Raw genomic sequence first — 11,366 nt, 5'->3', positions numbered from 1 at the left:
CCTTCGAAATTCTGACATAACCTCATCGAGGAAGTCCATCATTACCGTTACTAGCGTAAAATGGGAAGACTCATCATCGAGCTTGCTTATCCCAAAACGCATCGCCTCCATCCGATCTTGAAGATCCATGAACGCTTGGTCCGGATCTTTCTTGTCCACCCCCTTGGTCTTTTTGACCTTCTTAGTTTTAACGTTACTCATTCTATTGGGCTCAAACTCAGGCCCGCTATCCGCGTCTGTTTATGCAGTCTCCTATTTGGTTCCGTGGGTGGCTATGAAACAGGGAGCTCCACGCGAGGGTTGGCCCGCGCCCTTATGAGACGACGGGCTCAGTGCCGAACCGGAGCAAAGTGGGGCTGAACCCACCCACACCTGCATTTGCCATAGAGCGTATCGTATGGCGACAGTCTTGGAGCGCTACCTAAGACTTGCTAAGTTTTAATAGAGCGGTGACAGAATCCCCCTTAGCCCTCCCCCGTTTCAAGCAGGTTTCACCCTGCTTTACTAAGGGTTCGGCGGGTTCATCCGCCAGCCCGTGTACATCCTAGTTATTCCATAAACCGTACCCTAGTCTAATCCGCGCAGAGGTATTATCCTCTCGAGTTCAGTATCCCACTTGACAGAATGTAGGGTGTGGCGACTTAACACCACACCCTCCCCTGCGACGTTGTCATGCTCAACGCCGTCTTCACCGCCACCGTTAGCTCGGGGCCTCGTCAACTTAATGACGGGCCCCTACCCCGCCCGGCACCGCGTGGAGGTGGTGGTCGGACTTTGCCGGGCGCATTTGGCTACCTTTTTTTTTTTTTTTTTTTTTTTTTTTTTTTTTTTTTTTGTTAACGAAGAGTGAGCATATTCCATCCCCCTCTCCGACTCACCCAACTCGGCCGGTACGCTTGTGGTGCGTATTACTTCATGCGGAGTCGTGTGTGCGGTTGCACCCTGGGTCACGACGCATCTTCTGCGGCGATCTGGTCTGATGATTCTGCTTATTACGCTGCTTACCGTGGTGCGACGCGGTCCCTTTGGTCCTATCGCCCACGCTTCGGGTGGGCAATGGGGGGTCGGCATCGTTGGTCACCACTCCAAGCACGTAAGGCAGTTCTCCTGAAACGAGATTTGGATAGAGGAAACAAGAAAAAGGAGAAAGAGGTAGAAGAAAGCTGAAAATAGATGAGAGAAGAAAAAAAAGAAAGCTGGAAAGAAACGAAAATAAATAAAAGATTAATAACTTTCCAGCTTACGGTGGCCCTTGCGGTGCGGGTTGTTGCCGTGCCGCATGGCCTGAGGGACCACCATTTGCGTCCCTCGCCCGCCGTCTGGCCCGCCTGCGTCGCCTTGCCGTTGGTGGACGCTCAACATCCCATCTCGCTTGGAGAGTGGAGAAGATTGTCCTGGCGGCGGCGCGGACGGCCTCCCACGTTTCGCTGCGGGTGCACATTTCCGAGACGATGTTATCCATTGTTACTCGGGAATGGCACCGCTGCTGCATCTCATTCCGGATCCGATCGAACCGTGGACAGTGGAACAGCACGTGTTCAACGTCTTCCACGGCGTCACCACATTCAGGGCAGTTGGGCGAGCCTTCCAGGATGCCTTTCTCGACGAAATAGGAGCGCAAGAACCCGTGCCCCGTGAGGAGCTGGGTGAGGAAAAAGTCAACTTCCCCATGCTTGCGGCTGACCCAGAGATTAATGTCTGGAATCAGCCTCCTCGTCTTCAGTCCTGGTGCTCCTGGTTGCCCTGCACCCGTTGTCCACTGGTCCTGCCAGCGCCTCATCGTCTCCTCCCGTTGCCGCTTTCGTATGTCCGATTGAACTCCACCACTCGCTACCTTTTCGTCGTGGCAGCGGATATCCTCCTGCATGAGGAGGACTAACGGGGTGGTGTTGGCAACAACGCAAGCGGCATCATAAGAAACGGTCTGGAAGGCGCTGGCGACTCGGAGAGCCCCCGGTCGATGCGCCCTTTGGACCGATTTGCGATGGGTCTCCTTGTCGAGCACCCATCGCCCCCAGGTGGCAACTCCGTATCGGATGATACTGTTGCCGACGTTTACGAGCTGTCTCCTACTGCGGCTCTTAGGACCACGCTTATTCGGCATCAGGCAGGTCAAGGCATTCGTAATCCGTGAAGCCTTATTGACCACCCTCTCCAGATGCCGGCTGTGGTGCTGTTTGCGGCAGAGGTCCACTCCCAGGTACTTCAGCGTTTCCGTGGATTGGATCGAGTGACCGCCCGCTTGAAGCTCTGCGAGCTGCGGGACATGATGGGTACAAAAGATCATGAACCCGGTCTTTTGGTGGGCAAGTTCCAAACCGACTCCTTGCAGCCACCGCTCGATCCTCTCCAGGTTAGCCGTTGCTAATGCGCTGACCTGTTCCGTGGTCCTTCCCAAAAATGTGAAGGCCACGTCGTCAGCGAACCCGATGATGTCCGCTCGTAGTCCTTCGAGCGGCAAGCGGAGTAGGTCGTCGTACATGACGTTCCAAAGTGTTGGTCCTAGAACCGAACCCTGAGGAACGCCAGCAGATACAGTCCTCGACACTATTCCTTCATCCGTATCGTAGTGGAGCGTTCGGCCAATGAAATAGTTCCGCAGCAACGCCTGCAAATAAGGCGGAGTGTTTTTACGCTGCAGAGCTTGGCCGATCGCTGTCCAGTTTGCCGAGTTAAAGGCATTCCGGACGTCCACCGTTACCACCGCACAGAGACGATCCCCCTTTCGCTTTTTGTCTAGAGCGACTTTACCATTGTCCATCACCCGAGTGATGGCATCAACGGTTGAACGCCCTTTACGGAAACCGTACTGGGCGTCCGAAAGTCCCCCGGTCGACTCCAGATGGGTTGTCAGCCTCCGCTGAATCAACCGCTCTAAAATTTTCCCCAGCACACTCAGCAAACAAATTGGCCGGTATGACGAGGGCTCCCCAGGTGGTTTTCCCGACTTGGTAAGCAGCACCAGTTGTTGCCGCTTCCATGCGTCGGGAAAAGTGCCTGCCTCCAGTAGCTGCTTGTAGCTTTTGGCAAAAACTTCCGGAAAAGCCAGAATTGCCGCAGCTGCAGCCATATTTGGAATATTGTCGTCCCCCGGAGCTTTCTTGGGGTTGAGTGAGCGGGCAATTTCCTTCAACTCTTCCGCCAACTCCTCCTCCGAGACCGGATCCTGTGGATCCTCACCTACTTCCGTCTCGGGCCACTCCATCGGGGGACGATCGGGAAAGAGCTCATTCACGATGAACTGGAGCTTGTTGGCATCCCGTTCCATCGGAACCCGAGCTCCTTCCCACTGCTGCTTGCGGATTTGGTAAGCAGGGCCAAAGCCGTGCGGTTCCAATTGTTCCGGCAGATCCTGCTTGTGTTGGTCTTTGCTGAGCTTGATGGCCCGTTCCAGGGCAGCGCGTGCGTCCGACTTCATTTGACGCCTTTCCTCGCGCTGCTCCTCGGTCCGGGCCCGGTTGAACCGCCGTTTCATTCCGTGATAATGGCTGCGCAACCGATCAATCTCGGACGTCCACCAATAAACTGGCCGCCGGCCCTGTCGCCTTGGGGGTTGCCTAGGCATGGTGCCATCACAGGCCACCGTGATGGCCTGGGTAAGCTCCTCTGGCGTAGCAACATGCCCAAAAATGTCCTGGTCCCTCAAGATTTCAACGAACAAATCCTTGTCGAAGAATCTTGTGGACCACCTTCCCCCATTCGCTGCTGAGTGTACCTCGTTGTTGGCGCGCTGTCTCGGAACCCTGCCGACCACAAACTTGATAGTATTGTGGTCACTTGGGGTTTCGTCACACACGCGCCAATTGTTGTCCCCTACCAAGGAGGGGCTGCAAAAGGATACGTCCACGATGGAGTTGCGACCATTTGCCCCAATCCAAGTGCTCTGGTTGCCCTGGTTCAGGAGAACCAATCCCAGAGCAGCCGCCGCATCCATCACAACTCCCCCCCTAGATACCCTTTCCCCGTCGTTTGGCCTCCGCTCCATCCCCCATGCACCTGACCAGGCGTTTACATCACCCCCGATCACGGTGTCCCGATTCCGTGGAAGTACAGACACGATTTCGGTCCATTTGCGTTTGTACTCCTCGACAGTCAAATCGGAACCCACGGGTGGTAGGTAGACAGAACAAAAAACGATTCCCCGCATCTCGACCACAACGAAGTCCTCGCGTTGGTTGTCAATGATGCGCTGAAAAGGATAATCCCCAACTGATACCACTGCTACCCGTCCAGTGGTATCGGTAACCCAATTGCTGTTATTATTCGGCACCCAATAGGGGTCCGAGATAATCAGAATATCACAACCCTCGGCACGAGCACTGTGCAAAAGCAAGTCTTGTGCCGTTTGGTCATGATTGAGGTTCTGTTGGAACACTCTAATCATGACTGGGCTGTGGGGTTACCTTTCCAAAGTAGCGGCAACTGCGCTGGCCCAGCGAATGCCCGATTGCATCCGGGCCCTCGCATCCCAAGCACTTCCGCTCCCTAGTGCACGGTCCCTCGTGCTTATCTTCCGCGCAGCGATGGCATTTGCTACTGCGGTCCTTGCCACGGCAACGGGCAGCAGTATGCCCGTATTCGTAGCACCGGTAGCATTGCCGCCGACGCTCCAAAAGCCGAAGCCTGCAGCATTTGCTGAAACCGACCGTGTATTGCCTTGCCAGGGCCTGGTCGGTCACCGCTATTGCTGGGCAGTCGAAAAATGCGACCAACGTACCGTAATGCGTTTTTACGGTCGTGATCTGGTCGCTGAAAATTTCAACGCCCAGCGCGGCACTCATTTCCGAAGAAATTTCTTCGGACGAAGTGCCAGGCGGAATGTTGGTGCAGTTCACCCGCACTGAGGGTGTCCGCGGACGGCATTTTGCTTTGCCATCAAGGGCCGCAGACACCTCTCTCCAAAGGGTCATCGTTTCCTGGTGCGACATTGGTGCTAGCTCCAGGAGTAGATGACCCTTAAAGTTTGTGCGGATTCTCTGCACATCCTCTTTCTTCACCGTTTCCCTAAGGATAGGCATCATGTCCGCGTGCTTGAATCCCCCAATTGATTCAAGCTCGATGGCGTTTGGCATTCGGCCGGCCCTGGGATTAGAAGCAGGTGCCGGCTTTTGCTTGGGTTGGGGAGCAGAAGGTGGCGTGTTTGCGGTGAGGCTGGCTGCTTGCTCAGCTTCACGCTGCTTCTTCCTCTTCCGTCTCTCCCGGCGCACGGCGGTCTTCCCCTTTACCGTCCGCCATTCTTGCGCACCCTCTTGCCCCTCTAATGGTCCAGATCCCTGGTCCGTCGAACAAATTTCCCCTTCGCAAGGTTCCTCTGCCACAACTACCTTGGCATTCCGACCCTTTCCCTTCTTCTTGCCCTTTTTCCCTTCCTGACCCACCAGCTGTTGTCCCTGTTCCCCATTTCCTCCTGTTTTGGCCTCATTCTCCCTAACTAGTGTGTTGAACATCTCCCGCATAATTCCCCCAAAAACAGTGAGGAATTTGGTGATATCGGTCTCGTCCAAAGGCAAAGATCCCGGTTGCGGCTCCTGATTAGGGCCTGCCAAAGGCCCTAATTCTTGCTCCAACACCGGGTCCTCCACCACGAGATCCTCGGTTCCCGTTCCAACATCAACTCCTGACCCCGCCTCTCCCAGCCAAATTGCTGGAAGATTGTGCAGCAGGGCTAAGACTGAGCCGATACGCTCTTCCCAATTCGAGAATTGGGGCGTCTTGGCTAAAATAGCCCTGTGCTTCACGGTGTCCCTGATAAACAGCATGAGCTCATGTTTTGCTTTTTGCAATGGGCCCATGGGATTTGACTCTGCTGGATATGCGGTAGCGAAAAATTTCCTGTCGTAAATTTGCCCTGCCTTAGAGCCCTCCCCTTGGCTCTCTTCCGCAATCTGCGGGAGAACAGAGACCCTTTTTGATTTTCCCTCCACCTCTACCGAAGAAGCTCTTCGTAGGGCAGGTGCCTTGGAAGCCATCAGCTGGGTTGTTGATGCCCGTCTACCAAAGCTGGTGGCCGAAGCCTTAGACGGGGACATCGTTCCCAGCGAGCTACGGCGGACGGAATATCTACTCGTCACTGCCTTCGAGGGACTACTTCTACGAACTAAAGTGGAGCGTGTGTTCATCACCATTTTTCTACTGGGTTATTTCTACGGTTAAATCCTGTGGAGGTTATTGTGACTGTCTACTTGTTTTCTAAGGAATTTCGCAAGTTTGTTAATTGATTGATTGATTAAGTAATTATTGTCGGGTTTTGGGACGAATTTAATGTCAAATTTTTAAATTAAAACGGAGAATGAATTTATTGTCAAATTTAAAACGAAAGATGTCAATGGATTTCGCGCTGTAATCAAATTGTCAATTAATTTTGCTGTCAATGTGATGAGGCGTTTGATGTCACTGTCAGTCAAGTAATTGATAAAACTGTCAAATCTATTTGAATGTCAATGGTACTGTGATGTTTTACGTCAATGTCTAATGGATGCAATTTAATGTCATGGGAATAATCAAATAAGATGATTAAAGTTATTTTCAAATTGATGCAACGGAGAAAGTATTAACTGGGTTAGATGGTATTAATAAATAAAAGAAAAAGCTTAGGAAGCGATTTAAACGATTGAGAGCGGATTTAAGTACACTTTAATTTAATTTAGAAAAGGGGAATTTCATAAATTGAAAGAGTTTTCCGAGATTAAAATTTTAGTTTAATAGTTGTCAGTCTATTTGTTGTCAATAACGGTAAATGTCAGGTTTGAACAAGCTGTCCAAACAATTTAAATGTCAACAGGGTATAAAGTTGTGTATTTAAGGATTAATAGAATTGAATTTGTTATTGTGTAATAAATTGTTACTTGAGCATAAGCGATTTTAATTTAATTTAATTGGTTGAATATAAATAATTGATTTTTAAATTATTATTTAATCGGTTGCAACTGTCAAAGAATTTTAATTATAACTGTCAACCAATTTAAGATGTCAAGGTGACGTTAGGTGTCCGATATTTTGAGCTGTCAAATTAATTATGTGTCAACGTTAGATGTCAAGTGTTAAAATGTCTAATCAAACTATTTTGTTATTATTAAGAGAATTTAATATTAATAATTATTTAAATTATTTAAATCAGAAAACTAATATTTTTTTTTTTAATACATGCAGAGAACCAGGAGAAAAAATTACTACGTGATTATTAAAACTTCTACTTGTTAAAGAGTTATTGGTTATGGTTGAAGAAGACGAATTACTATTTAAAAGAAGTTATTGGAAATTTGTTGGTAAATATTAGAATTTGTTAAATTATTTTATATGGAAACTAATACAAAGTGTATAAATGTATTAGTTAATTGAGATTTAATTTTGTAAGGGAATATAACTCTTTGGATTGTGATGGAAAGTATGCTTGTCTAATTGTTGAGCGTTGAATTTGAAATTGTAATTTATTAATTTGCTCTATTGTGCTTATGGCGTTGTAAGTTAATTATTTTAAATAAAGGATTTTTTAAAACAATTATTCGTTTAAATATTCGAGTGAAAAAAATTAAACATTAATTTTATTTTAAATTGAAAATAATTTGCTCATGGATAGAAAGTGAATTAGGGATAATATTAAAATATTCGCAGAAGGCTTTCTATGTGTAATTTCAGTTTTTTCAGAGTTTTCGAGATTTGAATGAGATGAATGAAATGAATGAAATTTAAGAGTGCTTAAAAGTGACAAACTACGTGAGGAGACGTGTGTGCTTCAACATTACAGGTAAAATGGACCAAATGTCCCGTTATATTTTTGGCTATGCTACGGGATACAGGTAAAATGGCTTTCCAGTCACCTTGCTCTACGCTCCCTTACTGGAGATATGTTTGTTAGTATTACGAGAGTTTTGAAATTTGGTTAGGATAGATTTTGAAAATTTAAATTGTTAGTTCTACTGGTTTGGGGAATTATTCTTCTTTACGAATGGTGGTTTTGATTTTTTTTTACTGTTATGTGTCTTTTCAAAAATTAAAGGTATCTTTAAGTTGGATATTAAAAATTTTAATTAATCTAATGATATTGGGAAGTATACAAGGAATTTAAAGTTTATTATTATGTAACAAGTTGTAACTTGAGGAACGAAATTTTAATTTAACTTAGTTGGTTAAATATAAATAATTGATTTTTTAAATTATTATTTAATCGGTTGCAACTGTCAAAGAATTTCAATTATAGCTGTCAACCAATTCAAGATGTCAAGGTGACGTTAGGTGTCAGATATATTGAGCTGTCAGTTTGATTATATGTCAACGTCAAATGTCAAGTGTTGAAATGTCAATTCAAACTATTTTGTTATTTTTAAATTAATTAATATTAATAATTACTTAAACTATTTAAATTCATTAATTATTTTATTTTACATGCAAAGAACCGGGAGAAAAAATAACTACGTGATTATTTAACTTCTGCTTGTAAAAGGGTTATTGGTTATGGTTGGAGAAGACGAATTATTATTTAAAATAAGTAATTGGAAATTTGTTGGTTGATATTAGAATTTGTTAAATTAATTTATATGGAAACTAATACAAAGTGTATAAATGTATTAGTTAATTGAGATTTAATTTTGTAAGGGAATATAACTCTTTGGATTGTGATGGAAAGTATGCTTGAATACAAGCAGTCTAATTGTTGAGCGTTGAATTTGAAATTGTAATTTATTAATTTGCTCTATTGTGCTTAAGGCGATGTAAGTTAATTGTTTTAAAAAAAGGGTTTTTTTTAACAATTATTCGATTAAATATTTGAGTGAAAAAATTAAATAAATATTTTTTTTTTTTTTTAAGTTGAAAATAATTTGCTCATGGATAAAAACTGAACTGGGGATAATTTTAAAATTTTCGCAGAAGGCTTTCTATGTAAAATTTAAGTTTTTTCAGAGTTTTCGAGATTTGAATGAAATGAATGAAATGAATGAAATTTAAGAGTGCTTAAAAGTGACAAACTACGTGAGGAGACGTGTGTGCTTCAACGTTACAGGTAAAATGGACCAAGTGTCCCGTTATATTTTTGGCTATGCTACGGGATACAGGTAAAATAGTTTCCGGTCACTTTACTCTACGCTCTACACTGGAGATATGTTTGTTAGTTTTACGAGAGTTTTGAAATTTGGTTAGGATAGATTTTGAAAATTGAAATTGTTAGTTCTACTGGTTTGGGAAATTTTTCTACTTTACGAATGGTGGTTCAAAATGTGTTTGTGAAGTGTTTTGAAATACTATTTCTATTGTTAGTTTTTTATATATATTATGAAATTTAATGCTGAGGGGGAGAGAGAATCGAAAAAAGAAAATAAATGTGGTTTTATATAATAAGGTTTAGTTGGGGAGCTAATTGAGATTGGGTTAGGTTGTAAATGGGATTTCAAATTCTACTCTATAAAAACTTTAAACTATTTGCCGGTTTGAAAACTCTCGATGTTTCTACGCCGCTTGGAGAAAATCTCGTCGCCGGAACAGATGGAATCGGCAATCTCGCACACAGCACACACTAAGCACAATGTTCTCGCGGACCGCTCAACGAAAGCTTATTTGCTGAAGGCTTAATTTAATTAATTACGCAGATGGCGATGCTAATAAACTAATTGTCTAATAATATTTTTAAATTCAAAGTTTGTTCTTGCGGAGGGCGATTTAATAAAATAATTTTGTTTGCTGAGGGCTTGATATAATATATTGAATTTCTAAGGGCAAACCGTTAACTAAAATAATATATTTGTTAAAAATCATAAAATGTTTTGCAGAAGGCAACTGATAGAAAGGAATTTTATTTCTACGCGGAGGGCGATGCCAATTTCCCGACGGCAAACTGGGATTTATAAAAAGGCAATTTAATAAAAAATTAAAATAAAATTAAATGCAGAAGGCTTATGGCAATCGGAACGGTCAACACAAGAACACTTCACTTTTCACACACACACACACTAGTGATTCCGGCCGAAGTCTCAACGAAAGCTTGATGCAGAAGGCTTAGTTAATTTATTAAAATGCAGAAGGCAATGCTATTAGTATGAATAATTTATATGGGCAATTTAAAGTTAATTTAAAATAATATCGAGGATTAGTTGAATGATTTGAAATTTTATCTGAACACTGAGGGTGATTCTATAGACGAAATTAAAAGGAAACTTTTTAAATAGGTTACCAATGCAGAAGGCTTATTTATTTAATAAAAATATTATATTTCAATTGCAGAAGGCAATGCTTATTTATCTTATTTTGGAATTTCTTAATTATTAATTTAAATTTTCTGCAGAAGGCAGTTATTAAAAAACGCTGAAGGCGATGCTAAATTCCCGTCGGCAATTGTGGGTTTGTAGAATTAAATTTAAATTTGCAGAAGGCTTAGAACAAATTGCGATCGGAGTTATCAAAACACGGAATCACTTCACTTATTCACACACACAACACACACAACACTAGTGATTCCGACCGAAGTCGTCAACGAAAGCTTATTTTAAATAAAACGCAGAGGCGATGCTAAATAACAATATTTTCTTTAGGCACTTGTTTTTAAAAGAAATTAATTAATATTTTGTATTTTGCAGAAGGCTAAAATATATTCAATACACTGAAGGTGATTCTAGATAATATATGTAAAGAGAAATTAAATCACAATTATTGCAGAAGGCTTATATAAAATTATTTTTAAGTTAATATGGCACTGAAGGTGATGCTAATTCAAGAATAATATTTAAATAAATATGCAGAAGGCAGTTAAATAATAACGCTGAAGGCGATGCTAATTTCCCAATGGCAGTTGTGGGTTATTTAAAAATAATATTTGCAGAAGGCTTAATTAAAATAGCAATCGGAGTCTTCAAGGCCCAGAATCACTTCACTTCACTCACACGTAGCACTTATGGCACCGGTCAACAATTCCAACGCTAAAATAATTTTAATTTAAAACACTTGCAGAAATGCCGACGGGAAAAATGCTGACGACCAAATAAAATAAATTAAAATACGCACAGAAGGTGATGCTAGTGTGCCGACGGGAAAAAATCCGACGGTAAAATTAAAATAAAATAAATACACAGAAGGTGATGCTAGTGTGCTGACGGGAAAAGAGCCGACGGCAAAATTAAAATAAAATATATACACAGAAGGTGATGCTTAAATGCGGACGGGAAAAAAGCCGACGACAATTTTAAAATAAAATAATTACACAGAAGGTGATGTTAAAATGCCGACGGGAAAAAAGCCGACGGCAAAATCAAATAAATTAAAATACACAGAAGGTGATGCTACAATGCCGAAGGAAAAAAGCCGACGGCAAAAACAATTAGAATAATAAACGCAGAAGGCGATGCTAATAACGGTTGGAATTGCTAACACAGAACACAACA

The sequence above is a fragment of the Anopheles gambiae genome, assembly GCF_943734735.2.
Source record: "Anopheles gambiae chromosome X unlocalized genomic scaffold, idAnoGambNW_F1_1 X_unloc_28, whole genome shotgun sequence".
Taxonomy (NCBI): domain Eukaryota; kingdom Metazoa; phylum Arthropoda; class Insecta; order Diptera; family Culicidae; genus Anopheles; species Anopheles gambiae.
The sequence above is the reverse complement of the archived record's forward strand: the minus strand, read 5'-3'. Positions refer to the sequence as shown.